We start from the raw sequence: 24,312 nt of genomic DNA, 5'->3' as shown, positions 1-24,312 counted from the left end.
CTGGACTGGAAGAAACACAAGCTGGAATCAAGATTGCCAGGAGAGATATCAATAACCTCAGCTATGCAGATGACACCACCCTTATGGCAGAAAGTGAAGAGGAACTAAAAAGTCTCTTGATGAAAGTGAAAATGGAGAGCAAAAAAGTTGGCTTAAAGCTCAACATTCAGAAAACGAAGATCATGGCATCTGGTCCCATCACTTCATGGGAAATAGATGGGGAAACAGTGGAAACAGTGTCAGACTTTGTTTTTTGGGGCTCCAAAATCACTGCAGATGGTGACTGCAGCCATAAAATTAAAAGATGCTTACTCCTTGGAAGAAAAGTTATGACCAACCTAGAGGGCATATTCAAAAGCAGAGACATTACTTTGCCAACAAAGGTCCGTCTAGTCAAGGCTATGGTTTTTCCAGTGGTCATGTATGGATGTGAGAGTTGGACTGTGAAAAAGGCTGAGCACCGAAGAATTGATGCTTTTGAACTGTGGTGTTGGAGAAGACTCTTGAGAGTCCCTTGGACTGCAAGGAGATCCAACCAGCCCTGGGATTTCTTTGGAAGGAATGATGCTAAAGCTGAAACTCCAGTACTTTGGCCACCTCACGCGAAGAGTTGACTCATTGGAAAAGACTCTTGATGCTGGGAGGGATTGGGGGCAGGAGGAAAAGGGGACGACAGAGGATGAGATGGCTGGATGGCATCACTGACTTGATGGACGTGAGTCTGAGTGAACTCCGGGAGTTGGTGATGGACAGGGAGGCCTGGTGTGCTGCGATTCATGGGTTCGCAAAGAGTTGGACACAACTGAGTGACTGAACTGAACTGAAGATGGAAATATACCCATCAGATTTAACCAAAATCTTCGCATAATAAGTGATAAGACTGAAAAATAAATTGGTGGTGGTGGTCAATTGCTAAGTCATGTCTGATTCTTTGCAACCCCATGAACTACAGCACGCAAGGCTTCCCTGTCCTTCACTATCTCCTGGAGTATATAAGTATGATTTAGCAACCCAGCTAATGGAGCAGTTCTTCCATTTAAATTCCCATATCTTTGTGAGCTCTTTTCAGAGAGCCTTTAAATAAACTGAACTTAAAAGCAGACATCTGTGTTGCTGTATCACAAAATGTTGAACCAGGTTTTAAAACATAATGTTGTTGTTGTTCAGTCGCTAAGTTGTGTCCGACTCTTTTTGACCTCATGGACTGCAGCACGCCAGGCTTCTCTGTCCTCCACTGACTCCCAGAGTTTGCTCAAATTCTTGTCCATTGAGTCAGTGATGCTATCTAATCATCTCATCCTCTGTTGGTTTCTTCCCCTTTTGCTTTCAATCTTTCCCAGCATCAAGGTCTTTTCCACTGTGTCAGCTCTTTGCATCAGGTGGCCAGAGTATTGGAGCTTCAGGATCAGTCCTTCCAATGAATATTCAGGGTTGATTTCCTTAAGCATGGACTGGTTTGATCTCCTTGCAGTCCGTGGGACTCTCAAGCGTCTTCTCCAACACCACAGTTCAAAAGCATCAATTCTGCAGTGCTCAGCCTTTTTTATGGTCCAACTCTCACATCCATACATGACCACTAAAAAAACCAGAGCTTTGATTGCCTTGCCCTTTGTTGGCAAAGTGATGTCTCTGCTTTTTAATATGCTGTCTAGGTTTGTCATAGCTTTCCTTCCAAGGAGCAAGCGTCTTTGAATTTCATGGCTGCAGTCACTATCCACAGTGATTTTTGGAGCCCAAGAAAATATAATCTGTCACTTTTTCCCCTTCAACCTGCCATCAAGTGATGGGACCGGATGCCATGATCTTAGTTTTTTCATTAAGCATATTCCATTGTTATTCTCCATAAAAGATTTGTTGGCAATAACATTCCAGAGAAAAATATATTTTGAATTATTAGTAATACATTTTAAAAAGTTTTTTTTTAATGTGATTTACTTTATCCTTATCTCATCTATTGAAAATTTTCCATTTCAATGTGTTTTACTGTGGTCACAATATATTAACAGTAATACATGCTAAAACTGAAACTCCAGTACTTTGGCCACCTCATGCAAAGAGTTGACTCATTGGAAAAGACTCTGATGCTGGGAGGGATTGGGGGCAGGAGGAGAAGGGGACGACAGAGGATGAGATGGCTGGATGGCATCACCGAGTCGATGCACATGAGTTTGAGTGAACTCCAGGAGTTGGTGATGGACAGGGAGGCCTAGCTTGCTGCGATTCATGGGGTCGCAAAGAGTTGGACACGACTGAGTGACTGAACTGAACTGAACTGAACTGATGCTTGTCATTTATAAAGATATTGGGGGTATACTCAAAATTCTTACAATAGGATGCTCAGTCAAAAAGTTTAAAGACTACTGGTCTGGCGTCTGAGTCTGTGTCTTACAGAGGAAGCTTAGGATATCACAGTGGAGTCCTGGTCTGCCAGGAAGCAGGACAGGATGCTGGGCTAGCTGGTGCTGCAAGGGCGGCTGTGAGAGAGGAAGTAAGGGCGAGATAGGAGAAGGTAACACAGATAAACCGCAGACCTACTTGCCTAGAAATCAGCCCAGTAAAAAATGTATTTGTATTGTACTAACTAATCTAATGAAAGATAAACGTTTGCAAATTTACACAAAAATCACAGAATTCAAGATTAGCTTTTTCTTTTTTTTTAAACCACCAGAGCTTGCAGTACTCCACATAAGTAATGCAAGCAAAGTCAGGTAGCAGAGTCAGTAACCATACCCTCAGTCTTGAGAAAAGTTGATGTTCCTCTTTTTATTATCTGGATAACTCTTCTCAGAGAAACAGTCAGCAGTTTTCTTCTAAATTTTTGGATCTCTTGTAAACTACAAGGCTGCAATATCATTCATTCTGTTTGGAGAAGCTGAAGTGAGAATCCGTACCATGTATATACAAAAGCCAACTACTGTAAGCTCTTTCAGAAAAGGTCTAAGATGTTCATTTTTGTGTTTGTTTGAACATATCTGTTCATCTGTGTTATTGTCCCCAATCATGTTTTTCAAACAATTGTTCTGTTTTCAGTTAAAATGTTGCTTTTAAAATGCCAGAACATATATTTCTTGGAATCAGGATAGCCTCTCTCTTACCAGCCCTTTTCAAAGGTTTGAACTTCAAAGAAACCTGGGTTTTTGGCTTTTACTATGCCTGCTCTTCAGCTTCTTCAGCATTACTGGTTGGGGCATAGACTTGGATTACTGTGATATTGAATGATTTGCCTTGGAAACGAACAGAGATCATTCTGTCGTTTTTGAGATTGCATCCAAGTACTGCATTACGGACTCTTTTGTTGACCATGATGGCTACTCCATTTCTTCTGAGGGATTCGTGTCCCCGGTAGTAGATATAATGGTCATCTGAGTTAAATTCACCCATTCCAGTCCATTTCAGTTTGCTGATTCCTAGAACGTCGACATTCACTCTTGCCATCTCTTGTTTGACCACTTCCAATTTGCCTTGATTCATGGACCTGACATTCCAGGTTCCTATGCAATATTGCTTTTTACAGCATCGGACCTTGCTTCTATCACCAGTCACATCCACAGCTGGGTATTGTTTTTGCTTTGACTCCATCCCTTCATTCTTTCTGGAGTTATTTCTCCACTCATCTCCAGTAGCATATTGGGCACCTACTGACCTCGGGAGTTCCTCTTTCAGTATCCTATCGTTTTGCCTTTTCATACTGTTCATGGGGTTCTCAAGGCAAGAATACTGAAGTGGTTTGCCATTCCCTTCTCCAGTGGACCACATTCTGTCATATTTCTCCACCATGACCCGCCCGTCTTGGGTTGCCCCACGGGCATGGCTTAGTTTCATTGAGTTAGACAAGGCTGTGGTCCTAGTGTGACTAGATTGACTAGTCGCTCAGTCATGTCCAACTCTTTGCGACCCCAGGGACTGCAGCACGCCAGGCTTCACTGTCCATCACCAACTCCTGGAGCTTGCTCAGACTCATGTCCATTGAGTTGATCATGCTGTCCAACCATCTCATCATCTGTTGTCCCCTTCTCATCCTGCCTTCAGTCTTTCCCAGCATCAGGGTGTTTTCTAGTGAGTCAGTTCTTCACATCAGGTGGCCAAAGTATTGGAGTTTCAGCTTCAACATCAGTCCTTCCAAGGAACATTCAGGACTGATTTCTTTTAGGTTTGACTGGTTTGATCTCTTTGCAGTCCAAGGGACTCTCAAGAGCCTTCTCCAACACCACAGTTCAAAAACATCAATTCTTTGGTGCTCAGCTTTCTTTAGAGTCATTGAGTTAGACAAGGCTGTGGTCCTAGTGTGATTGGATTGACTAGTTTTCTGTGAGTATGGTTTCAGTGTGTCTGCCCTCTGATGCCCTCTTGCAACACCTACTGTCTTACTTGGGTTTCTCTTACCTTGGGCGTGGGGTATCTCTTCACGGATGCTCCAGCAAAGCGCAGCCGCTGCTCCTTACCTTGGACGAGGGGTATCTCCTCACCACCGCCCTTTCCTGACCTTCAACATGGGATAGCTCCTCTAGGCCCTCCTGTGCCCCCGCAGCCACCACTCCTTGGATGTGGGGTTGCTCCTCCCAGCCGCCGCCCCTGGCCTCAGGCGTGGGGTTGCTCCTCCCAGGTTGCCGCCCCTGGCCTCGGGGCTTTATTGACTATGCCAAAGTCTTTGACTGTGTGGATCACAATAAACTGTGGAAAATTCTGAAAGACATGGGAATACCAGACCACCTGACCTGCCTCTTGAGAAATCTGTATGCAGGTCAGGAAGCAACAGTTAGAACTGGACATGGAACAACAGACTGGTTCCAAATAGGAAAAGGAGTACGTCAAGGCTGTATGTTGTCACCCTGCTTATTTAACTTATATGCAGAGTATATCATGAGAAACACTGGGCTGGAGGAAGCACAAGCTGGAATCAAGATTGCCGGGAGAAATATCAATAACCTCAGCTATGCAGATGACACCACCCTTATGGCAGTAAGTGAAGAGGAACTAAAAAGCCTCTTGATGAAAGTGAAAGTGGAGAGCAAAAAAGTTGGCTTAAAGCTCAACATTCAGAAAACAAAGATCATGGCATCTGGTCCCATCACTTCATGGGAAATAGATGTGGAAACAGCATCAGACTTTATTTTTTGGGGCTCCAAAATCACTGCAGATGGTGACTGCAGCCATAAAATTAAAAGACGCTTACTCCTTGGAAGGAAAGTTATGACCAACCTAGATGGCATATTGAAAAGCAGAGACATTACTTTGCCAACAAAGGTCCGTCTAGTCAAGGCTATGGTTTTTCCTGTGGTCGTGTATGGATGTGAGAGTTGGACTGTGAAGAAGGCTGAGTGCTGAAGAATTGATGCTTTTGAACTGTGGTGTTGGAGAAGACTCTTGAAAGTCCCTTGGACTGCAAGGAGATCCAACCAGTCCATTCTGAAGGAGATCAGCCCTGGGATTTCTTTGGAAGGAATGATGCTAAAGCTGAAACTCCAGTACTTTGGCCACCTCATGCGAAGAGTTGACTCATTGGAAAAGACCCTGATGCTGGGAGGGATTGGGGGCAGGAGGAGAAGGGGACGACAGAGGATGAGATGGCTGGATGGTGTCACTGACTTGATGGACGTGAGTCTGAGTGAACTTCGGAGTTGGTGATGGACAGGGAGGCCTGGCGTGCTGCAATTCATGGGGTCGCAAAGAGTCGGAAATGACTGAGCAGCTGAACTGAACTGATGCCTGCTCTGCTATTTGGCCTTGGGGAAAAAAATATATGTAAATATCATAATCAAGCATATTGATTGTGTGATTTATTTATGCATAATATCTTGTGAAGTTTTCCATGTGTAGACCTACAGAAATATAGGATATTAAATTTGAATGGTGTAATATTTTGTTGCTAGCCCTTTTTGCAGAACTGAAATATATTAAAAAATAGATTGTTTTCAATATTCCTATCATCTGTCTCCAGTTTTAACTGTAATAGAAGTTATGCAGTTTCCAGTGGTAAATCCCTAAGTCTTCCTCGTCTCTTGTACTCCTTTTATTTCATCTGTTCAAGTGCATGCATCCCTGCCTAGGCCATCCACTAGGCATCGTCCTAATGGGAACATTTCACAAGCATGCTTTCACATGCACATTCTCCTATTTCATTCAACAGCTATCACAAGTTGCTTAACATGACTTCTGCCCTCATGCAGTACTGCTGATCCTTATTTTTTTTAGAAACTTGCTTTATACTTTCCACTTTTGTGTCTGTGACCCTGTCTGCAATTAGACACTTTTTACAGTAAACAACAATTGAAATTTTCTTAGTGATATTTTTCCTGAGGCAAGCCCTACTGATACCATTAAGTCAGCAACTTGTATTCTTGGGGAATAGTCCTTTTGGCATTATAACAGATCATTCAACTTATCTGAAGGATGTTATATTCTCTTCCTTTGATTCCTGCTTCTGTCACTTTTTCCAGAGATCCCTGTGGACACATTTTTACTAGCATTGCTCTCCACACTCCTTTTTTAGAGCCCCTTCAATTTAAAAAGTCTAAATCTGGGACTGGAGAATTATTATTGATGGATATTGTCTCCTCTAACCTTTAAATTAAAACATCTGGACTTGTGTGATTATTATCATCTCTCCAGCTGTGCTTCCAGTTTCTCCCCCACCCCATCCCCGCCGTAGCCAGATCCAACCCCCTTTTCAACCAATAGGTTCCTACTCCTACAGGGCAAACACAGTTTCTGCTAATGCAGGGGCTTGTCTCACGTGCTTCGTCAAGATGTTCTAGTGTTACAAGCTCCGTACCAGTTAAGGCTAGAGTGAGACCAGGCAATTCAATCTACATTAAATGGCATTCAAACCTTCCTCCGTGAAGTGATAAACAGGGGAAGCAAAAGCAAAGTCAGTTCTGGATTAATCCCAGTGGCAAGCAGAGCCTCTCAAATTTTCCACTGAATATCCCCGAAATGAGAGGTAGCTGCTGCTGCTGCTGCTGCTGCTGCTGCTGCTGCTAAGTCGCTTCAGTCGTGTCCAACTCTGTGCGACCCCAGAGATGGCAGCCCACCAGGCTCCCCTGTCCTGGGATTCTCCAGGCAAGAACACTGGGGTGGGTTGCCATTTCCTTCTCCAATGCATGAAAGTGAAAAGTGAAAGTGAAGTTGCTCAGTCATGTCCGACTCCTAGCGACCCCATGGACTGCAGCCTACCAGGCTCCTCCGTCCATGGATTTTCCAGGCAAGAGTACTGGAGTGGGGTGCCATTGCCTTCTCCGAATGAGAAGTAGAGTAAAGCCCTAATATTCCCAATGCCTAACCTGCCACCCAGGTAATGGCATAAGTTGCCCACCATAAGCCCAGGATTTTTTTTTTTTTTTTTGTCTTCTCAAACGTTCTCCTTAAACCATAGTATATCGTTGTTGATTTAATATAAAGGTAATAGTTAAATTACTTGGCACCAGCTAAAATGAAAGGATAAGCCTTGTTTACATTATGACTTAAAGAGAATTTATGAAATCTTAAAGAGAATTTATGAAATTCTGAGGGGCAAGAAAACTCTAGTGAAATCTAGAAAGCAACATTTTTTTTTGAACTGATTAGTTAAGAAACTATATTTTTGTGGGTCAACAGAAACAGAAGAATAATCAGTATTTGTAACTGGAATGTTTCCCACATTGGGAAAGATCTTGTTTTTATGGGTCATTATGTCGAACTCTTCAGAATTGTGAGAAAGGTCGATGGCTCTATGAACAAAAAGAATGAGACACTCAGAAATGTGCAACCCTGGCATAATGCAAGAAGCAGTGAAGTATAGCATAATATAAAAAATACAAAACAGACACAAAAGCAGAGTTTGTTTTGTTTCGTTACACATGTGTTAGTACTCACTAGCTGTAGCCTTGAAATGGAACAGTCTGTTAGTAGGTTGCTACACAGGAACAGTCACAAACTGTACACAATTTGTAACTCCCCAGGCTGGACTCTAGAATTAGGAGGCATTTTCTGCCAGTGCTTTTTATTAATTCACTGTGATTTCTAATAAATTACCCAGTCCTCTTGCATTAATGATGATTACAACAATGTTTTGCTAACGACTCCACCATGATCTCAAAGATTTTTTTTATTGTAGGAGGACAGATTGATTTAAATAGAGTCACTGTTCTAAACCACCATGCTAGAAATGTCACAGGGAGAGGCCAGCTGAGTTGCTCAAGCTGGCCTCAGGATGACATTGCCTCAGTTGAGTCACATTTTCCAGGGCTCATTCCTTGGTTTTTGCAAGCCCTGAAGCTTTATTTTGTTAGGGTGTCCAGAGTTGATCATACGTAAGGGTTGAACGTTGTGCTAACCCAATGCACAAGAGGCCAGTGTGTAAACTATTTATTCATTTATAGTCACAAGGTTAACTATCAATGGGCCTGGAAATCTAGGATATGTGGCCAGCATTTTCTTTTCCCTTTAGGTAAGTCTACATGGGAAGCCCTTCATTACCTTCTCAGTTCAACAGACATCTATAAAGCACCTAAGGTACAGGACCTTTTGATACCAAGGTGTTTACAATTTAATTAGAATTATGGCAGCATTAAATTGTGTATGGAGACATTATTTTCCAGAGCAAACTGCAGTAAGTGAATGTATGCCTTGATCGGTTTTCTAAAGTTCTATCTTCTGATTTTGACAGGTTTCAGCCCTTTGAAAGTAAAACTGTTAGTCGCTCAGTCATGTCCGACTCTTTGCGACCCCATAGACTGTAGGCCTGCCAGGCTCCTCTGTCCATAGGATTCTCCAGGCAAGAATTCTGGAGTGGGTTGCCATGCCCTCCTCCAGGGGATCTTCCCGACCCAGGAGTTGATTTCAGGTCTCCTGCATTATAGGCAGATTCTTTACTTTTTGAGCCACCAGGGAAGCCCAAAGGGCTGATAGCTGTCTGCATGATGGGATTAGCTGTGAAGATTATCCAGTAGCCATTCACAATTTTGTTGTTGTTCAGTCGTGTCCGACTCTGTGCCCCCATGGGTGCAGCACACCAGGCTGCCCTGTCCCTCACCATCTCAGAGTTTGCCCAACTTCATGTCCACTGAGTCCGTGATGCCATCTAACCATCTCATCCTCTGTCCCCCTCCTTTCCTCCTACTTTCAATCTTTCCCAGCATCAAGGTCTTTTCCAATGAGTCAGCTCTTGAGAATCATGGAATTCTCAAAGGCACCATATTCACAGCCACCTTCTAAGTATGCTTCTTAACCAGTACTTAAAAGGAACTTGATAACCTGCTGAACAGGTATGCAAACAACTGTGTATAATGCACCTGTATTTTGTACTTCTAGATTCTCATATCAAGGAGTGACCTAAAAACTTGGAGTCTTCCAGAGCCAGTCTGGACCCCATCACCACCCACTACTCAATAGAAGGGCATTTCTCTGGCAAATTCTTCTTAAAAACTTTATAGCCAGTTTAACCCACCATGCCCTGTTCCCTGATATCCTTGTTGCGGGCCCAGCTGTACCTTATCCTGATCATCTAGGTTAGCCCATACTTTGCTTTGTACAGAAAGTTTTCAGTTTACCTTGTGGAATTCCAATCTGAGTGGAGGAGGAGAACCAGACCATTACTTCTCCATCCTCCTAAAGAATTTCTGTTCTCTGAGATCCAAGAGAAACCAAACTCCCACTTCTCTCTCTTTCTCCTGTTGCTGTCCCTGGGTGGCTAAATTTTACTGTAGAAAACCACAAAACTCTGCAGATTAATGGTGCTACAAATTCATGGTCTCCATTCTTCAATCAGGCATTTGGTACTGCCTGGCAAACGTAGTTGATGCTGTTGTTTTCCAAAGTGGTCCAAGCCTTCTCACTGTCCACCACCTCTTCATCAGGGAGAAAAAGGAAGCGTCAGGTGGGGAACTGTCTCAGCTTCCCACTGCTAAACTGACAATTTTACATGCAGCCACATACATCCTTTTCTTTTTCCTTTAGTCCCAGTACAGTAAATATCCTTTATCTTACTCAAGGCTCGTTGCTTTGGTGGTGGTGTATGGGCTTCCCCTTTTGACAGCGGAGGGACTGCTCTGTCTGTGTCCCTTTTCTTCTGTCTTCACCGTTTACCTCTCTACTATTCTTTACTCTCAGCATTTGTTAATAAACATGTCCAAATCTCCAGGTACTATTCTTTCTTCCCCCTCTGGCTGGAAGCAACTTTTTTTAAAAAAGTTTTGAGTTCTGAGATACTTAGTTCTCTAACTTGTCAGGACTTGTATACTGTCTATAATAAACTTTCTAGTGTTTTAAAGAGACTCATTTTAGGTGCTACAAACTTGCTTACCTGGAAAATGATTGTGACTGTTAGAATTCATGTATTATAAAAGTTCTTATGGTTAAATATTGTTTTCTTCCTTAAACTTTTAAATTATGAAATCTATAAAAAGTACAAAACATAGATGTATATAGTTAATGGATAACTATAAGACAAACAATCATTTAGTCAACATTCTAATAAGGAAATACCCCCAACCCATGTATCCCTTCTGGATCCTTTTACCTTCTCATCCTTCAGAAGGTGACCACTTTTCTGAATTTTATGGTAATGATTTCTAAGCTTTTTTTGTTTTTAATGAGTTTAACTCTTTGCCCGAGGCCTGCTCATCTCTTACCTCCACCTTGCTCTGTATGCTGGAAACCTAGCTTGTGTAAACTATATTCATAGGCTCCTTTTCCTTTCTGCCTTTTAGTTGCATTTAGTCAATGGGAAGATCAAAGGGAGCAGAATGAGAAAGGATATAATCCCTTCCCTGGCTTCTCCTACAGCATCTCTCCAAGGGCTCACTGGGCTCGTTTCAGTCCCTGGGGTTAGCCAGAGAAATAGAAACAACAGGATATGTAAGTGTGTGTGTATGCATATAAAAAATACTATATGTATATAAAAGAGAGAGATTTATTTTAAGGAATTGGACCACGTAGTTGTGGAGGCTTGATAAAAACAAAACCTTCAGGTTAGGCCAGTAGACTACAGACCTAGGGGAGAGCGTATATCAAGTCTAAAGGCCGTTTGCTGGCAGACTTCCTTCTTAGGGGAAATCAGTGTTTGTTCTCTTAAGGCCTTCGATTCATTGGATGAGGCTCACCAATATTATGGAGGGTAATCAGATAACACCACCCTTATGCAGAAAGCAAAGAAGAACTAAAGAGCCTCTTGATGAAGGTAAAAGAGGAGATTGAAAAAGCTGGCTTAAAACTCAACATTCAAAAACCTAAGATCGTGGCATCTGGTCCCATCACTTCATGGCAAATAGATGGGGAAACAATAGAAACAGTGACAGACTTTATTTTCTTGGGCTCCAGAATCACTGCAGATGGTGACTAAAGCCATGAAATTAAAAGATACTTGCTCCTTGGAAGAAAAGTTACGACAAACCTAGACAGCATATTAAAAAGTAGAGACATTACTTTACCGACAAAGGTCCATATAGTCAAAGCTTTGGTTTTTCCAGTAGTCATGTATGGATGTGAGAGCTGGACTATAAAGAAGGCTGAGCGCCAGAGAACTGATACTTTTGAAGTGTGGTGTTGGAGAAGACTCGTGAGAGTCTCTTGGACTGCAAGGGGATCCAACCAGTCCATCCTAAAGGAAATCAGTCCTGATTATTTGTTGGAAGGACTGATGCTGAAGCTGAAGCTCCAATACTTTGGCCACTTGACACCAAGAACTGACTCACTAGAAAAGACCCTGATGCTGGGAAAGATTGAAGGCAGGAGAAGGGGACAACAGAGGATGAGATGGTTGGGTGGCATCACCGACTCAATGTACATGAGTTCGAGCAAACTCTGGGAGATAGTGAAGGACAGGGAAGCCTCAGTCAGTTCAGTTGCTCAGTCATGTCCTACTCTTTATGACCCATAGACTGCAGCACACCTGATCTCCCTGTGCTAAGTGCCCTAATTTTTGGCTTTGATCCTGGGACAATTACAGTTACCAAAATATGTAATGACTATCAGTGATAATGTAGGACAGTTGCTAAGGTCAAACATAAAGTTTTGAAAATCTCTATTTCAACTCCTTCACTTTACTGACTAATAAATTTAAGCTGAGGGATTAAGTGATGGTAGTTCCTACAGGTGGTCAGATCAGGCCTGACACTAATATCCCAGGGTCCCTTGACTTTTAATCTTAGGATTCCCATATTCACATCACATCACGTTACCACATTATTTTTTATGATTTTTCCAAAATTATTATTGGTGTGATTTAACAAAAAAACTCGATACTTTAGGTGGGGGAATGGATTGAGGGTGAAGAAACGTCTGAAAACTAAAGGTTACTGAGTTGACAAAATTTGAAAAGGTGTTAGCTTTGGGGATTAAATCTTTCTTCTGATACTGTTGCTAGGCTTTCTCCCTAAAAACCATCGTCCCTTTTCTTCAAAATGATGTCTGGCAGGACCCCTATCCCTTGGGCCTGCAGTTTTCATCACAAATGAAGTCAGGCACATTCACCTCCATTTGCTCTTCTCCACCGTCAGGTCCAAACACCTGGGCCTGAGTGTCTGGGATTTTAGGCAGAAGAGCAGTCCTCTGGGATGGCACTCAGCCCCCAAGGGCATGCAAAGTTGGGGAGGAATAAGGTCTTGGAGAAGGCAATGGCAACCCACTCCAGTACTCTTGCCTGGAAAATCCCATGGACGGAGGAGCCTGGTAGGCTGCAGTCCATGGGGTTGCTTTCACTTTTCACTTTCATGCATTGGAGAAGGAAATGGCAACCCACTCCATTGTTCTTGCCTAGAGAATCCCAGAGATAGGGGAGCCTGGTGGGCTGCTGTCTATGGGGTCGCACAGAGTCGGACACGACTGAAGCGACTTAGAAGCAGCAGCAAGGTCTTGGAGGAGAGGCCAAGACAACCTCTGCTAGCTGCCTGTGCCATATCCGGCTCTGGGCAGGCTACCTTTGCACAGGCCCTGAGGACTGCACCTCCCAACTCCAGGGGTTCTCGAACCTCCTGGAAGCTGGCGACTGTACTCTGTCCCAGGTTTCCTCATCCCAGGCCTGGCTTCGCTCCGACACGTGGACATCACATGTCGCAGCACGTGCTGCAGAAACCAGCCCACAGGTCTCCCATCACAGACGTGGAAGGGGGCGCAGGCAGGTATTGGGGTGCCCCTTTGCAGCCGGGCTGTGGTGGAAATGACGGCTGCAGCCAGGAGGACAGTGAGGGCTCCAAAGGGCTGCTGCGGTAGTGTCTGCATGCCGGGCAGGTGGGCGGCCTCCACCGGGCACCTGACCTGCAGGTGGTCGAGGGCCACCCAGAGCCCCGCAGCCCCATGTGTAGCCTGCCCTTCCAGGAGAGCTGGTCCAGGTGAGGCCAGCACTCAGCGCAGTGGGCACAGGAGCCACAAATCCCCGAGAGCAGTCCTGTTGATGATGGAGAGAGAAAGGGATCTTTCCTCTTCATACTGGGCAAGGATGAAAATTGAACCAAGACAGTGTGAGTTATGGAGAATTACACCATGAGCCTGAAGGTAGCTCTAAGCAGAATAAAGGTGAACGTGAAAAAGTGGCTCAGTTGTGTCCGACTCTTTGCGACCCAATGGACTGTACGGTCCATGGAATTCTCCAGGCCAGAACACTGGAGTGGGTAGCCTTCCCTTCTGCAGGGGATCTTCCCAACCCAGGGATCGAACTGGGGTCTCCTGCATTACAGGCAGACTCTTTACCAACTGAGCTATCAGGGAAGCCCTACAGAATAAAGGTGCTGAGTTAAATAAAAAAAACAACTTACTGATTTTGCCTCAGAGATGAAGCAATAACTATATGAAGGGGCGTATGCCCTTGACTTAGTTGTTTTTTTCTTCTCACACGTGTGCTTCCTTGACATTCCATAAAGTGGTGGCCCAGTCTCCTTGTTATAGTACAGCATAGTATAATTATCACTGCACGGGATGACCCCGTTCATTTGCTGTGCCTTCTCCTACTGTAATACAAGCTCTATGAGAGCGGCAATCCCACCTGTTTACTTACCACTGCCCCCAGTTTCTTGCACAGTGTCTGACGTGTTTACCAAACAAAAGCTTTTCAGACTTTGGCCTCCCAGAGGTGACACCCTTTCTCATGCTTGCATAGAGGCTTTGTGTTACTGCTTTTATAATATTTAATTGTAATTGTCTTTGAAACTGTTTTTTATCCCCCACGACAGGGACTTTTCTTGTTCATGTTTGTGTCCCAGGTCCCTGGTATACAGTGGGCACTCAGATTTTGATTGAAAAGGTGAAAGCTGTCCATAATAGAATTTCCGATATATGAATCTTTTTCTAAATTTCTTAGACCATCTTAGAGTATTCCTCATATTGTTATTGTCTTCTTTTTCTTTCTGCTCTTGAAAGTCACTCACTCCAACTAAGAGAGGCAGTATGTTGAAGAGAATTCAAAATTTCGAAAACAGAATCTAGACAAGAGTCTTTGCCCTGCCACTTCCTCAGTGGGGATACTTTATAAATTCCTCAGAGCTTGATTCATCAAGCTGGTACAGAGATAAAGAATCCGCCTGCTAATGCAGGAGATGTAAGAGATGCAGGTTCAATTTTGGCTTGGCAAGATTCCCTGGAGTAGGAAATGGCCACCCACTCCAGTGTTCTTGCCTGAAAAATTCCATGGACAGAGAAACCTGGCAGGCTATATTATATGGGGTTGCAAAGAGTCTGACACAGCTGAGCAGTTGAGTACACATGCACAGGTAGACATAGTAGAACTTATGTATGGCCCACAAAATCCCTCTGTTTTCTATCTTTAAATAGAATCTGAAGAAATAATCTGGCTTTACTACATCCTTTAAAAGAAAAACAAAGCTTGCTTTTCCAATCTTTTAACTGCCTAGATAATGCATTTTAGATATGTTTAATTTGGGGTTTTATCAACTTCTTTGTGTGAAAATTGAGTACTAACTGCAAACTGATGGTGATGGTTTAGTCACTAAGTCGTGTCTGTCTCTTGTGACCCCATGGGCTGTAGCCCACCAGGCTCCTCTGTCCATGGGATTCTCCAGGCAAGAATACTGGAGTGGGTTGCCATTTCCTTCTCCAGGGGATCTTCCTGACCCAGGGATCGAACCCAGGTCTCCCGAATTGCAGGCAGATTTTTTTCCCAGCTGAGCCACAAGGAAAGGCCAAGAATATAGGAGTGGGTAGCCTATCCTTTCTTCAGCAGATCCTCCTGATCCAGGAATCAAACCCAGGTCTCCTGCATTGCAGGCAGATTCTTTACCAACTGAGCTATGAGGGAAGCCACCAACTACAAACTGGGCAGATGCAGTTGAAGTCATTGGTCGAGGGGACTTCATTTTAAAATAAAGGGCATTGTTATTATAAGTATTATCTATAGTCTTCATTGTTTAGGACTATAGGCAATTTATTATATTTTAACTTGTAAGAATTATTTTTATACAAGTTACCTTAGATATACTTATGAGGATTTGTTGGTGCTGACTGAACACCAGTGTTGTCTTGTGGCAAATTTAGATAAATTTGCACATGGTGAATTATATCTTGTCTGGACTCAGCTCTAAAGAAATGTCATCAACTTGCTGTAGATGTGTTGTGCCAAAGAAAGAGTGGAATGCATTCTTTAGTGTTTTAATTTTTAGCTCAGGACAGTTTTCTTTTTTATACCTATGTAGAATTACATGGGATGACCAATTTTTAATTTTTTATCTTGTTTGAATATGATTTTGACCAGGGAGATCTCCTTAAGCATCTAGGCAATTAAGCTGTACATTCTGTGACTACAGGGGAAGGGACCAAAATACAAAATCTGGTTCTAGTCATGCCTGGCAGACACTACAACATGAAGTAGATGAATCTGAGAATCTAACCAAAGGCCGTAAAAATATGTGGACTATGGACACTTACATGTGTTTCATATTGCTTTTCTTGAAAGGTTGCAATTTTAGGTTGCCTATTTCCAAGGTGAAGATGTCTATCAGAAGATACGTAGCTGCTCAAAAACTCTTATTTGCAATTATGTCTACAGATTTGATGAGGGAGCTGTAAGAAAAGATTTAAGTCTAAAACATAAATTTATATCATAACTTTTCTCAGGCTAAAATAAGATCTTTTCAATCAGAAGAATATTTTATCTTATATGTAGTTCCTTTTTTCAAGTGTTATATAGAATACAGTTGTGAAACATTCACTTCAAAATCTGAGCAAGTTGCTAATGAAAGAAATGGCTTTTTGGTCCATAGAAGATAGCAAATTGTTTGATTCTGTTCCATGGGATGTGAGTTCCAGTCGAGCAACTGTTTTCATCTATTTTATTCACTACGCTATCACATAATAGTTGTTTAATGACTGAAGGACATACCTTTACCATTATTACTGGAATAACCTTAGTGATAATTTTTTACCAAAGTTGTTACAGCAGTTTGTTCATCGGGTTATTTCCTTTCATTGTTTTTATTAAATATTGAGAAGATACATTTATAAATTGCTGCAAGAGATAAAGATTGTAATACTTTGACACCTGACACATAAGTTTTAGAAAATATACACTGCCATTACCTTCGGAATCCTTGTATGCCTTTGTCCAATCCCATCTCTTCCTTCCTCAGAGGTTGTAAGCACCATCCTGAATTTTACGTTTATGCTTCCCTTGGTTTTTTCTCTATAGTTTTACCACACGTATGTGTATGCCTAATACATTGCTTAGTTTTGAGTGGTTTTGAACTTCATATAAGTGGAATCATGCTTGACTTTTTTTTCTGTATCTTGCTTTTCCCATTCAAAATTACTGCATTACTGCGATTCATTCATTCATGATGTTGCATGTAGCTATAATTCATTCAGGTTTACTGCTGTAGAGTAACCATAATGGAGCTGTTATGATTTATTAATTTTGTAGTTGAAGAGTGGATGTTTGGGTGGTTCACGATTTCTTGATATTACAATTAGTGCAGCACTGAGCATTCACATGGCCTGAGTCCTCCCTTGTAAAGCCCAAATAATGATGACAGCGGCCTTTGTCGTTCCTTCAAGCTGGCTTCTGTGTCCTCCTCATCAGTTCAGTTCAGTTCAGTCCGACTGAACTGACTCTTGTGTGTCCAACTCTTTGCGACCCCATGGACTGCAGCATGCCAGGCCTCCCTGTCTACCACCAACTCCTGGAGTTTACCCAAACTCATGTCCATTGAGTCAGTGATGCCATCCAACCATCTCATCCTCTGTCATCCCCTTCTCCTCCAGCCCTCAATCTTTCCCAGCATCAGGGTCTTTTCAAATGAGTTAGCTCTTTTCATCGCGTGGCCAAAGTATTGGAGTTTCAGCTTCAACATCGGTCCTTCCAATGAAGATTCAGGACTTATTTCCTTTAGGATGGACTGGTTGGATCTCCTTGCAGTCCAAGGGACTCTCAAGAGTCTTCTCCAACACCACAGTTCAAAAGCATCAATTCTTTGGCGCTCAGCTTTCTTTAGAGTCCAGCTCTCACATTGATACATAACTACTGGAAAAACCATAGCCTTGACTATATGGACCTTTGTTGGCAAAGTAATGTCTCTGCTTTTCAATATGCTATCTAGGTTGGTCATAACTTTCCTTCCAAGGAGTAAGTGTCTTTTAATTTCATGGCTGCACTCACCATCTGCAGTGATTTTGGAGCCCAGAAAAATAAAGTCAGCCACTATTTCCACTGTTTCCCCGTCTATTTGCCATGAAGTGATGGGACCAGATGCCATGATCTTTGTTTTCTGAATGTTGAGCTTTAAGCCAACTTTTTCACTCTCCTCTTTCACTTTCATCAAGAGGCTTTTGAGTTCCTCTTCACTTTCTGCCATAAGGGTGGTGTCATCTTCATATCTGAGGTTATTGAGATTTCTCCCGGCAATCTTGATTCCAGCTTGTGCTTCTTCCAGTCCAGCGTTTGGGTGACAATATACAGCTTTGAGGTACTCCTTTTCCTATTTGGAACCAGTCTGTTGTTCCATGTCCAGTTCTAACTGTTGCTTTCTGACTTGCACACAGATTTCTCAAGAGGCAGGTCAGGTGGTCTGGTATTCCCATCTCTTGAAGAATTTTCCACAGTTTATTGTTATCCTCCTCATCAGTTCAGTTCAGTTCAGTCGCTCAGTCATGCCCCACTCTTTGCGATAGGGCCCCATTAATCTTCAAAAAGCTTTCTTCCTTTCTGGCCTGAGACCTCCCTGCTTCATCTTGTATTTCTGCTGATGCAGACTTCTATCAGCTATTTCTTCAAAGAGTCCTGGTTCCTAGTAGGAGGGTGGGGTACTTTAAAGCCTAGAATCCGAGTGGTGAAGGTGAAGGTGAAGTCACTCAGTCGTGTCCGACTCTTTGGGACCCTATGGACTGTAGCCTACCAGGCTTCTCCATCCATGGGATTCTCCAGGCAAGAATACTGGAGTGGGTTACCATTTCCTTCGCCAGCGGATATTCCCTACCCAGGGATCGAACCCGGGTCTCCCGCGTTGGAGGCAGACGCTTTAACCCCTGAGCCACCAGGGAAGCCCCAGAGTCTGGGTCTTAGATGTGCCGTTTTCTACTGGGGTAGGGGGTGGGGGACAGTGTTTCTAACTGTACTGCTAGAAAAAAGGTATTTTTAAAAATCATGAGTTTAAAAAAAAAAAATCATGAGTTTATGATGATCTTGTCGATTCAGTTTAACATCATGGTGTTTTACTTTGTTCTTTGATTTTTTTTTTTAATTTCATAGTTTTACTGTATTGCACTAAAGGAGCAGCAGGATGGTTATACAGTGTTCTCGCTCATTCAGTTTTGAAAATCTAAACTACTTGCAAATTCTTAAGAATACCTTTACCACCAGATTAGAACGTTAAGTATAATAACCAATTTCTTAATAAGTAAAGTCTCACAAATTGAAACACATTTAAAATAGCTTTAAATGCATTCTTCACAAGTAAGTCAGCACAAATTTTTGTATCATGTTCACTCATGCTTAAGAATTAAAGCAAGTATATTACTCTGATGGAAGTATGGGAAAATCTCTCATTCATGCAATATACAGGGATAATATTTCAAGTTGAAGTGAAAAAAATCTCTTATTTTTTTAATGTATCCATATATAATCACCTACATGATTGATAAAGAAACCTATGAAGTTTCCCAAAAGTCAGATATATATTTTCAGTTTATTTGAAGCAACTGATTATCTACAACTAATTTATAACTAAATGGGATTTCAGTAAAACAAAAATGAGCCCTATGAGTTCCTATAATCAAAAAGCTTCCAATGGACTAAGGACAAGAAATCATTAATGCAATCATTCCAAGGATTATGGTTGTTCCTTAAGGTACTTCCCTGGTGGCTCAGATGGTAAAGCGTCTGCCTACAATGAGGGAGACCTGGGTTCAATCCCTGGGTTGGGAAGATCTTCTGGAGAAGAAAATGGCAACCCACTCCAGTATTTTTGCCTGGAAAATCCCATGGATGGAGGAGCCTGGTGGGCTACAGTCCATCGGGTCACAAAGAGTCAGACATGACTGAGTAACTTCACTTTCACTTTCTTTCACTTTGAGTACAAGTTCAAACCTGTCAATACCAGAGGTATAAAGGTATCATTTTATATTAATTTACACATAATTCCATTTAAGTTCTTTATCAGAGTATAATATATGAAAAGGGCTTCCCTGGTGGCTCAGACGATAAAGAATCTATCTGCAGTGCAAGAGATGCAAGAGATTCAGGTTCAATCCCTGGGTTGGAAAGATCCCTTGGAGAAGGGAATGGCAGCCTACTCCAATATGAAAAGTCTTTCCACAAGCAAAAAAAAAAGGTGGGGGGGATATTACTCAGCCCTCAAAAAGAATGAAATGATGCCATTTGAGATAACATGGAGGGACCTAGAGACCATCATACTCAGTGGAGTAAATCAGACAGAATAAGACACATATCATGTGATAACACATATGTGGAATCTTAAAATATGATATGAATACAAATGAACTTATTTATAAAACAGGAATAAACTCACAGACATAAAAAGCAAACTTATGGTTACCAAAGGGGAAAGGAAGGGAAGGGATAAATTAGGAATTTAGGATTAACAAATACACACTACTATATATAAAACATTGGGCTTGTCAGAAATTTCATTCAGGTTTTTCTGTACTGGTATGAACTTTTTGGTGAACCCAATAAATAAAAACAAGGGTCTTACTATATAGTACAAGGAGCTATATTCAATATCTTGTAATAGCCTATAATGGAAAATAATCTGAAAAAATAACTTGCATACACACACACATACAGATGAATCACTTTACAGTATAACTGAAACATTGAAAATCAACTATACTTCAATTAAAAATGTAAACCCACTCAAATCATTTGTAGGTCTTGTAACCAATTTGATATGAAAGTAATTTTTTTCCAATTTGTTTTCAATTTTTAGTTGGGGATTACTTTTTAGAAGTAAATATTTGAAAAAATTTACGTATATAGTCTTTCGATCTTTACTGCATTGTATGTTTTCACTTACGCATCAGTACTAAATCCAAGAACTTGTACACTTTTAATTTTCTATTCTCATATATATAGAATAATAGGCTGTAGTTAATCTACTCAGTACTATTTAGCAACAAAAGTGTAAAGGAAAATCAAAGACAAGCGTTCTCAGTGTACCTATTTCCCTATAGAGCTCATCTTGAATTAATTCAGTTAATTATTTAGGTTCTGCCACTATAAGGGAAACTCAGTTAAAATGTAGTACTTTGTACATGGAGAACACACATTTTCTTCCCACGGTGTTTAATAAACATTATTGTTTGTATGTGATGTATCTTAAGTGTTTTGCATTTACATTTCATTTAATTGACTCTACGAAGACTTTGGTAGGGCTTCCCTGGTGGCTCAGAGGGTAAGGAATCCACCTGCAGTGCAGGAGACCTGGATTGGAAAGATTGATCCCTGGATTGGGAAGATCCCCTGGAGAAGGGAAAGGCAACCCACCCCAGTATACTTGCCTGGAGAATTCCACGGGCAGAGGAGCCTTGCAGACTATTATATTCCATGGGGTTGCAAAGAGTCAGACACAACTGAGTGACTCACACAGACACACACAGACTTTTTTTCCCAGTTTCATAATTTATTATATAAATTGAGTATCACACGATGAGTTCACATTAGCTTCTTCAAGCGTGGGAACTTAACACATAATGTACAGTTCACAATCTGTTTATGTTGCTTTTACAGCTAGAGTTTTTTTAGACCTTCACTTGAAGTCTAAGAATGTCAAAGCAATACCTCTGTATGTGGCCAGCACACAATTCATTCTCCCTGTGAGGGTGTAAGAGTTACAATATTTTTTGATACCAGTGAAACGGAACTAGGCATCAGTTTCTGGACCCCCATGATTTCAGTCTTCCAAAAGGCTCAAACTCCACGGCCTGTGTCCTTCACAGTAAGCCGCTGCCCCTCAGTCCCTCTGGAAGATTCCACCTCCCCCTAATGCATTCAATCATTAACATGGACTTTGTTAATGATTAAAATTTTCATCCTGCCCAAGACATAAGTAACAAATTGCAGGAGGATTCTTTACCTGCTGAGCCATCAGGGGAGCCCCATTAAGGACATATTTTTGTAAAACTGTAAAAGCATTATCACGTATTGGGAATATAAACTTGAGCCAACCAAAGACCCTGAGCTCATGAAGTTTATATTGTGATGTAGGAAACAGACAACAGGAAATCTGACCTTCCCAGTTTCCTATCATCTAACCAACCTCAGAAGTTCCTAAACTGCATGGCAATACCACTGTTGCTAATTCTGTCCTCGGTGTGGTCTATCATTTTACTGTAACTATCTGAAGACTTCCATCAGGCTTTCCAGGTCTACTTCATATTAATGGTACTCAACTGGAATTGTAGAATATAGTTATTAAGTCATTTTAAAGGAGAAGCAAAATGTGTGTTTTTGTGTGTGTGTGTATATATATCTTTGAAAATCTGTATTTACAAGATATTAGCAGGTATTTATTTTTCATGTTAAAAAGATGATTACTGGTGGGGATGTAAACTGATAGTGACATAGCCAATATGGAGAACAGTATGGAAGTTCCTTTAAAAAGTAAAAATAGGACTACCATATGATCCAGAAACCCCACTACTGCATATACCCAGAGAAAACCATAATTCAAAACTATACCTGATTCCAGTGTTTACTGAAGCACTGTTTATAATAGCCAGGACATGGAAGCAACCTAAATGTCCATTGACAGATGAATCCATAAGGAACATGTGGTACAGATATACAATGGCATATTACTCAGCCAAAAAAGGAATGAAACACTCATTCACAGAGATGTGGATGGACCGAGAGACTGTCCTACAGACTGAAGTAAGTCAGAGAGATAAAAACAGATATCATACAGATATCATAATATTAACACATACATGTGGAATCGAGGAAAATGGTATAAATAATCTTATTTGCAAAGCAGAAATAGACACACAGAGATAAAGACACATTGTATGAGGGAAGGGGGTGGTGATGGGATGGTTTGGGAGATCAAGATTGACATATATATACTACTATGTATAAAATAGATAATTAGAGCCCACTGTATAGCACAGAGAAATCTACTCGGTGTTCTGTGGTGACCTAAATGGAAGGGAAATCCAAAAAAAGGGATATATATACACACATATGGCTGATTCACTTTGTTGTATAGTGGAAATTGACACAGCAGTGTAAAGCAACTATATTCCAATAAAAAAGAGGATACTGTTAGACTAAAAGCTAAACATTTGCAGTCACTCTAAAGAAAGATGATTCTTTACTTTCCAGGAGGATTTATCTAGGGTTAGTTATTGTACTTTTAAAGACTAAAGTTCCCTTAGTACATTTCAAATAATTCAGTTTACAAACATCCTATTTACATGCAAGCTACCTCAAATTTTTAATTCAAATTTTTTAAGTATGGAATACTCAATCATGAGTTGTAAATAACAACAAATAACTAAAGATAGCCACTGACATTATTTCATCTTAGTCTATAATAATGTAATATATGTAAGGATATAGGCATAAAATATGATTAAATAAAGCCCCAATATTAAATATTATCAGATATGGTCACAAATGTAAGTAGGGAAAGATGGGATTTTTTTTTTTTTTTTTTTACTTATCACCCTGTCTTTTTCCATCGCTTCCTTTGCAGGGAGAAGGCCATTAAGAAAAGACAAAAAGAATTTCATTAGCATAACTAACAACAGAGTCAGGTAAGCTTGGAGTTTGGGAAATATTAACATGATATGTTTTCCTGTAGATTTTTAAAAATTTTACAGGATGCCTAGGAGGGTAAGATGGATGAAAAGAAAACCAGGTGAAACAATTTGGAGCTTGGACATTGAGGATGGGAGATGGAAAAAAGAATTCGGGAGTTGATGGGAGTGGAGAACACAGACGACCGAGAGAGAGAGAGGTCCTAACGGGTGTTACTCTGGTAGACTGTGATAGCCATGTGTCTTAATAGTGCAAATAAAGGGTTTCATTTTCATGTAGACTCCCAGTTCATGTGTTCATCACTGTCTAATAATATTTTCTTTCTGGCAGTAGATTTCACGTTCCAAATGGTAAGGGTATGGTTCTCTTTAGCATCAGCTTTCTGATGGAGGGAAGCAGGTGCTGTTCAGAGGCAGAGAGGTGGTGATGCTGTGATGGAGAGTGTTCTCAGAGAGGTGAGGACTGAGGACTGGGTGAAACCAGGTGGCAGGCACCACAAGCTAGAAGGATCCTAAGATGATCGTTTCTCTTTTCCTGGTAGTTCCCTTACACAGACCTCCAGCTGCCAGTTTTATGCTTGCTGAAGAAACCCACCTAGCTACAGTTAAATATAAAGGCTTCAAATTAAAATGGATTTGAGTTGACCAACTAGCTCATCCACACTAAAATATAACCTTTGCAACCCTGTGGACTGTAGCCTGCCAGGTTCCTCTGTCCATGGGATTCTCCAGGCAAGAATACAGGAGTGGGTTGCCATGCCCTCCTCCAGGGGATCTTCCCAACCCAGGGATTGAACCCAGGTCTCTCTAAGTCGACCTTCATTGGCAGGTGGTTCTTTACCACTGGTTCCACTTGGGAGGCCCAGAATATAAGCAAGTCTGCACGACATGCAGTTCCTTCCAGCTTTGACAAGGGGAAAATAATGGTTGTCTGAAGTGGGAAAGCACTCAAAAGGGCAAGGATGAAGAAAACAGAAAGGTGTGATTTTGAAGAAGGCAAACCAAAGACTTCATGATTTTGCCTTGGTCTGACCTAGTGATCCTCATTTGGGTGAAGGGAAAACAGCCTGTGCAGAAGTCTCTTTCTGAGTTAACTGCTGGTGTTTCTTTCTCGCTTGG

The 24,312-nt window shown here is 41.5% G+C and overlaps 1 protein-coding gene, 1 non-coding gene and 1 pseudogene across 4 annotated transcripts in view; 1 reads left to right on the top strand and 2 right to left on the bottom strand.

Moving 5' to 3' along the window:
* Positions 1-24,312, top strand: part of SPATA9 (spermatogenesis associated 9) — a 60,239-nt gene that overhangs the window by 8,840 nt on the left and 27,087 nt on the right. The window contains exons 2-3 of one of the 3 annotated variants that reach the window (XM_061424432.1): positions 23,130-23,190; positions 24,023-24,172. The gene's annotated coding sequence lies outside the window, so the exon portion shown is untranslated. Of the gene's footprint in view, positions 1-21,290; positions 21,818-23,129; positions 23,191-24,022; positions 24,173-24,312 lie in introns of those variants that run through there. The other 2 variants (XM_061424433.1, XM_061424435.1) reach the window with 2 other exon arrangements.
* Positions 18,385-18,456, bottom strand: TRNAW-CCA (transfer RNA tryptophan (anticodon CCA)). The gene has a single exon. It is a non-coding gene; the product is annotated as a tRNA-Trp (tRNA).
* LOC133252164 (ATP synthase membrane subunit K, mitochondrial-like) lies at positions 19,304-21,314 on the bottom strand (annotated as a pseudogene).

This window comes from Bos javanicus, chromosome 7, assembly GCF_032452875.1.
Source record: "Bos javanicus breed banteng chromosome 7, ARS-OSU_banteng_1.0, whole genome shotgun sequence".
Lineage (NCBI taxonomy): Eukaryota > Metazoa > Chordata > Mammalia > Artiodactyla > Bovidae > Bos > Bos javanicus.
Note: the sequence above shows the minus strand (reverse complement) of the source record. Positions and strands in the feature narration are given on the sequence as shown.